Here is a 7,537-nt window from a genome sequence, read left to right as displayed (position 1 = left end):
TTTAAAAAAAAAAGAAAGTGCCAAGAGGCAAGAAGGCAGGTGAAGGACCCCAAAGTGTACAGGGGTTTAGAAGCTTGACATTTTCTAGGTGCTGGGAGGGAGCCTCCAGGGGAACAGTGTGGGCAGCAAGAGATTGGCAGTCTGTGGGAAGGACAAGTGAAAGGACAGTGATCAGAGGACTTTATCCCCCCTTCTCTTTTAAATTGTGAATGCTAGATTTACCAAAGGGCTGCAAAGATAGTGCTAAGAGTTCCCTCTTACCCTTGACCCACTTTCCTCTAATCTCATATAACCACGATGCATTCATCAAAACTTAACATCTCACAAACCATGCTACATTTATCAAGGCAAGGAAATTAACAGTGCTACAATATTATTAACTCAAGTCCAGATCATTGGCGGATTCTAAGTAGGTTACTGATTTAATTTATGTCGTAAGAAGATGGCAAAGGAGTCGGAGCAGGAGTGGGACTGGAATGGGGGACAAATTGGGAAGCGTTGGCAATGATAAATGTGGAGGAGGTAAGATATGGAGGAGGACAGAGAAAATGAAGGGGAGTGAGACTCAGGACAGGTTGGGGACTAGAAGGGGGTTGAGGGAAAGTGAAAAATACTTCCAAAATGCCTTGTCTGAGCCGTTGGACAGGTAGTGACATTTCCTGAGAGGAGGATGACTGCCAAGGTCAGGGGCTGGGAGAATTTTAGGGAGGGAAATAAGAACTCAGTTTGAAATATGTGTATTAGGTGTGGGGTTTTGTAAGTGATCATGTTTTACATTGAATTTTGTAAATGAAAAAAAAACCAACAAAAAAAGAATTTTGTAAATGATCATGTTCTATATAAATACGTTTGATAATTATGACCACTGGACCCAAGAAAAACAAACCACACCCACTAGCACGGAGCTGATGTGACTCACAGTGATCCCTCTGTAGGGTTTCCGAGACGGCAAATCTCTATGAGAGCAGACAGCCTCCTCTTTCTCCGAGTGGGTAGGAGAAGGGTTTGAACCACCAACCTTCTGGTTAGCATCCCAAAGCCTCAACTAAGGACATATTTGTGTTCAACACATCTCAAGTGGTGTGTGGGGATGGTGCAGCACCAGGCTGTATGACATTCTGCTCGTGTGTCCCAGCCTACTCCATGGCATCTAATAACTACAACAAGTGATTTGTGATTGGTTTCTAACCTTAAGATTGGCAGCTTGAACTCACCCAGAGGCTCCAAGAAAGGCCCAGGTGATCTGCTTCTGCAATGGTCCCAGCCACTAAAACGCCGTGGCTGCCAAGATCAACTGGATGACGATGCATCTGGTTTGGGTTTGGTTCCCAACTCTCGAGTTTACCGCTTTCCCCCACAAGGAAGCAAAAGCATTCAGCCTTTTGACGTGCCCCTCGGTTCATTGAGTAGGATGGTCATGGAAAAGATACTTTGTATTTCAAGTTAATGATGCACTGAACTGTCTAGGTTGCACCCTACAAGGGGATTCGAACAACTGAGACTCAAACCCCAGACTCTACAGGCAGGCAGACAGCCACACTCTGACCACTGCTGGGCTGTTTCTAGACCTGTCACGTGGACCCTCCAAGACTCATTTTAGGGCTGTAGCACTGAGGATGCGAGGGGATGTTTATGAAGTGCTTGGTCTGTTGCTCGGCATGTACGTGTTGATTCCATCCCCCCACCCCCACCCCACTTCTAGGCCAACTTTGTTGGTGAACAAGAGCAACCCTTTGCATTTTTATGACACCTCATAATTTTCAAAGTGCTTACATGTGCAGTCTTAAGGCCTCGTCTAATTTTCTCAGAAATCAGAATAAAAGACTTTTTTCCCCTCTCCAAAGTGAGAAAACTTCAGGAGAGAGCTAATTAAATGATCAGAATTGACTTAATTTAGGACAGAATTAAGGGCTCTCAGCATGGACTGATCTCCTTGACCGTAGCATTAACCTGCACAGCCACAGAATCTAATGATCTTGACACATGATGCCCAAGCATCTTAATGTCCTCACTGACCTTTAGCAGTGCACTCTCTCTGCTTATTTCATCACCAATTAGTGATTCTTATTCACTTTGGGCAGAACTGGGTTCAGGGAGTGTCATGGGCTTCCCGCTTAGCCTTTATTCCCGATGCGCTAGCTGGTCTGGGGTTGTTATTCCTGCCCCTAGGCCCTGGTGTCCCGTACTCCTTCTTCTGGGTCTTCTTGATCAATCTACCTTTCTGTTCTTCCTCCTGAACCATCACAGGCCAATGCTCCCCAGGTCGATCTTGACACATATCCACCCCTTTGCTTTCTCGCTCATTTTAGTTGATTCTCCTTAAATCCTTCTTGTCTCTGGAACCCACACTTCCTTTCCTTCCCCCCAAGCACAGTCGACCCTCCTCTTAATTTTACTCAAGAATCCGAGGCCATTTTATCAGATGATCTCCAATCATCTATCCCACCTCTCATTCATTAACTTAGTTATCCTTTCAATCATTTCTTTAATTACTGACCTGTCTCCCTTCTTTCAGCTCATAGCAGCTGCTGGTCCAAGGCCGAGGAAACCCTACATAGGCTCTCTGTAAGTTGCAATGGACTTGATGGCAGTGGGCTTGGCTTGGGTTTCATTATAGTTCCCTGTGGACCACCCTGTCCTGCTTAAAGGCAGGACAGTATGTGCTCATTACGATGTTTTTTTTAGTGCAATAACCCTGAAACTCTAAACCAAGTTAAAAATCACCAGGGAGTTTTATAGGCACTGTGGTGGTGCAGTGGTTACAAGTTGGGTTGAAATCACCAACCATTCTTCGGGAGAAAGATGAGACTTTCTACTCCTGGAAAGAGATACACTCTCAGCCGATACCAAGGGCTCAAGTAGCAAGCAAATGTTTTGAGAATGATGATGGCAACAAATGTACAAATGTGCTTGACACAATGGATGGATGGATGGATTGTGATAAGAGTTGTACGAGCCCCCAATAAAATGATTTAAAAAAAGAGAGAGATACAGTCTCAGAAACACACAGGGGCAGTTCCATCCTATCTTATAGGGTTGTGATGAGTCCTAATGAATTCAGGGGGAGTGAGAGGGAAGTTGATTCCAAATACAAATTATTGACCCTACTTGCAGAGATATTGATTCAATAGCTCTGGTACAGCAATATGAGTTTTAAAAAAATAATCTGGTTGATTCTAATGTAGTGGATGGCAGCATGCTGGGAACTCAAATCCATCTACTTATTTTAGTAGTGTCCCTAAATTGTCATACGGTGAATTATGGTAAAGTATGACTGTATTGGTTATCCATTGCTATATAGCAAACCACCTCTCAAATGTTGGGGCTTACGTCAACGAGGAATCAGTTCTGTGGGTTGACAGTCCAGGAGGCTCTTTGGGTTTACCTTTGTGCTTGTGCAGCTATGTTCAGCAGGAGGGGCAACTGGGACTGGGCCAGGTAGTCTTCGCCTTTCCTGCTGGCTTTCAGCCTCCAACTCAAATTCAGACTCAAACTCATGGCCATCTAATCAAGACTCACACCGACCCTATAGGACAGGGTAGAACTGTCGTCTTTACTGGAGTAGAAAGCTCTACCTTTCTCCTGCAGAGCAACTTGTGGTCTCAAAGTGCTAAACTTGGGGTTAGCATTCCAATGAGGAACCCACTAGGTCACCGAGGGTAAAGTGAGCTTCCTCACACCGTGGCATCAGGAGGGCCAGCCTCTCTGTGCGAGGGTGACTCAAGCCCTGAGTGCTGTGACATTTGCAGACACCTCATTGGCCAAAGCAAGTCAGGTGGCCAGGGACAGGACAGTGCAAGATGTGGCAATGAAGAGGCATGCTCACGGGTAGGGTTGCAAGATAAAGGACAAGGCACCAAGTTACATTTGAATTTCAGATAAAATAATGAAATTTATCAATAACACTTTCCATTTCAATCATACTTAAATGTTTAATTCAGTGACCTCAATTACAATGTTGTGTGATTATCACCAGTATTTATTTTCAAGACTCTCTATTACCCCAAATAGAAACGCAGTACCTACTAAGCAATAACTCCCCATTCTTTCTCTCCCTACTACTAGCCACTAACCTTACTTTGGCTCCTATTGCACTTACGCAGTCTAGATATCGTGTATACGTGGGATCATAGAGTATTTGCTCTTTTGTATCTGAAGGTCCATTCATGTTTTTGCACAAACCACAAACTTCATTTCCCTTTGTGGTTCTGCATTTTAATTGGCTAGATCTGGCCACTCTATCCTGGGAGCCATTAACATAACCCTATTGTCTTTTACAAATCATTGCCATGAAAGTACTGCTTTGGGCAATAAGTCTACCCTTGAACAAGGGAGTGTTTTTGTTTTGTTTTTGCTGATTCTCTAAGAGCCACAGTGTTTAATTTTCTCCTACTCCAAGCTTTCTGTTGGGATTCCCACTGGTAGTGTCTTACTTCTGGAGGATCCTCTCTCCTGGAGCAGGATGGCTCCGGCCTCATCCCTCTTCTCTGGTTCTCCTGCAGCCATTCTCCTTCACTGGGGTCACATTTCCTTTCAGATCCGATCTCTTAATCTTTTCATACCATGAGCCCCTTCTCAGAACAATGTTTTAAAACATAGAAAATGACACACTAAGGCTTGCCCAGAAGTGATACTGAACTTCCGTGATCAGAACGTTTCTAAAAACAGAAAACAAACAAATTACCATACAGTAATTTCTGTACTTCTTTATTAATGCATGAAATAATAAGATCTAGCAGCGGGTCTCCTTTGAAGTAGAAGATGCGTGCGGACAATAGTTCAAGATAAATGTAAGGACTGTACTATGGTCTAAAAAATATCTGTGATTTCGGTTGGTGACAGTCAAAGCTACTGAAGGCAAAGTCAGCTGTGCAGAAGCTTTGTGACAATAAAGATGCAATTTGTTTGGCCGTCTAAGTTCATGAACCTCTGAATTCTAGTCACGCATCCCCAAGGGGTCCAACTGAACAGTCCCTTCATCGAGAGCAGTGGTCCTCAACCTTCCTCATGCCACGACCCTTTAATACAGCTCTTCATGCTGTGGTGAACCCCAACCATAACATTATTTTCGTTGATATTTTATAACTGTAATTATGCTACTGTTATGAATCAGGTGACCCCTGTGAAAGGGGTGTGTGACCCCTACAGGGGTTGCTACCCAAAGGTTGAGAACCACTGTTCTAGAACAATATGAGTCAATTCTCTAATGTCTCCAGCACTTCTATACCATTGGACTTTGAAATGACACTAACTGGCCTTTGTTGTGGTTGTTAGCCTCCGCTGAGTTGGCCACTCTACTCATGAAGTCCTTATGATTTATTGTGTTCTTATGGGTTGAATTTTGGAGGGAGACCACCCGTCTTTCTTTCTAGTCTGTCTTGGTCTGGAAGTTCTGCTGAAACACACATCATAGAGAGACAACCCACAAGGTTCCTCTGCTAGACAGCTGATGTCTTCTCTGAGATCCCCTGGTTGGACATTGATCCTAGGACATTCTTGCCTGAAAAGCAAGGATGAAAGCAGTACTAAGTGTGTTAGGCTGGGTTGTCTGGAGAAATGAATCCAGTGACACATGTGTATAAGAATGAGCTTTCTATCAAGAAATAGTTACATATCAAGAAAGCATCCCAGCCAAGTCCAAATCAAGTCCACAGGTCAGATGCTGGTCCATAAGTCCCTCTTCAGATTCCACAGCTGCAGGCTGGTGACGCAGAAAACAGAGGCAGGAAGTCGGAACATCGCAGGCCAGTGGGTGCAGAATCATGTGGATCCAATGTCAGAGGAAATGTGGCAGGAATGTGACAACTCTCAGGAGCCAGGGACCCCCTTGAGGTCACCCCTGGAGGCATGCAGAGTTCCAGCAGGCAGGAAGCGGGAGGGGCAGACAAAAGAGGGAGGCTCCCAGCTTTCCTTCCTGATGAGAAGGCCACACCCTCATGGAGGCTGTGACCTGATTGACAGGTGGCGCTCTACCCCTACATTGTCATACATATTCAAGTTGACATCAAAGCTAACCATGCCACACAAAGCAAATATAAAGTCAACATTAAACCTTTATTTCTTCATATGTTTGAGGGGACATCTTAGAGACACTATTGAAATGTTGGAGTCAAGTACCCAGGATAGTCCTTGCCAAGCTGGTTTCTATCAGCTGGTGGGATTGAATTTTATCAGACCAAGCTCTTCAAATGAATTAAAACCATCATCTGTGATTTTAGCCTGTAGTTACTCTTTGAACCAAATTGTCTGGCCTGATGGGGCTATTGATCATCAGCTGGTTCTTTAGTCAACATCATTTCCCCTGTAAGTGCTTCCTTCCCTCTTTGGAGCTGGCATCACGGATCGAATGTCCTGCAGAAGGGCTGATCGATTGAACCTCTGTATCCTCCTCTCTCTGAGTGCTAGGCTCCTCCTGACTTTAGTGACACCACATTCCCCTGCTGTTTCTCTGATGTCTCGTGTTGCCATTCTCCTGTCCTAGTTGACATCTTCTACCTCATTTAGAAGGATGGGTTGCCCCAGTGCCTATTATGAGGTCCCGACTTGGTTGCACTCTCTTCTTGAGTGATTTCACCCAGTCTAAGCTCTTAGAAACCACATCTTGAGTGATAATGGAGCCCTGGTAAGCATTGGACTACTGCTGCCTGGTAAGCATTGGACTACTGCTTGCAAGGTCAGCTGTTCAAACCCAGATGAGGCTATCTGCTCCTGTAAAGAGCCTTTCAAAACCTATACAGGGTCACCGCGAGTCAGGATCAATTAGATGGCATGGTTATGGGTTCAGTGATAACGCTGAAGTGATCATCTCCCGCCCAGACCTTCTTCCACTCTAGGTCAATATAACTATATAACTATTTCACATGTCCAACTGAACCTGTTATGCACATCTCCAGGAGAATCTTGTCAAACTTTTTACTTTTTATTGTCCAAGTCTGCTATTCTTCTAGATCTCTTAATCTCAAAGACGACCAACACAGTCCATCAAGCAGAAGAAATCCAAACAAGTAGGAGCTCCTCTCAGGTTCTTTATTTACTTGGGTCAGGCAGTCTCTCTCCCAAGGATAGTCCATCCCTAACTTCTGTCGACCATCTCTACGGTCTTGGAGGCCTCGGCCTTTTTCACATCGCTTCCTATCTTGATCACTGCAGTGCCTACTGGCAGGCCAGACACTCAGGCAGGATTTCACACAGCCTACTTGAGGTGGAATTTCTGGAAGGAGGGCCATGGAAGTCATCAAAAGTTTCTACCCCAGGAAAAATGGAACCATGTTTGCATTTCAAGAAGTTCACACAGGGGCTGGTTTATAACAGAGATTGTGATGAGTACAGAGAGGTCCCTGGGTGGTACAAATGGCTTTGTTTGAGTGCTAATCTAAAGCTTGGCTGTTCCAATCCACCCAACAGCGCTGTAGAAGAAAGGCTTGCTGGTCTTCCCTGAAGCTCATAGCTGAGAGAATCCTATGGAGCCCAGTTCTACTTTGTACCTCATGGATTACCATGAATTAGAGTCAATTCCATGGAAATTCTTTTTTTTTTT

Source organism: Echinops telfairi, unplaced genomic scaffold (genome assembly GCF_000313985.2).
Source record: "Echinops telfairi isolate 266 unplaced genomic scaffold, ASM31398v2 ScPeMD7_2;HRSCAF=8, whole genome shotgun sequence".
Lineage (NCBI taxonomy): Eukaryota > Metazoa > Chordata > Mammalia > Afrosoricida > Tenrecidae > Echinops > Echinops telfairi.
The sequence above is the reverse complement of the archived record's forward strand: the minus strand, read 5'-3'. Positions refer to the sequence as shown.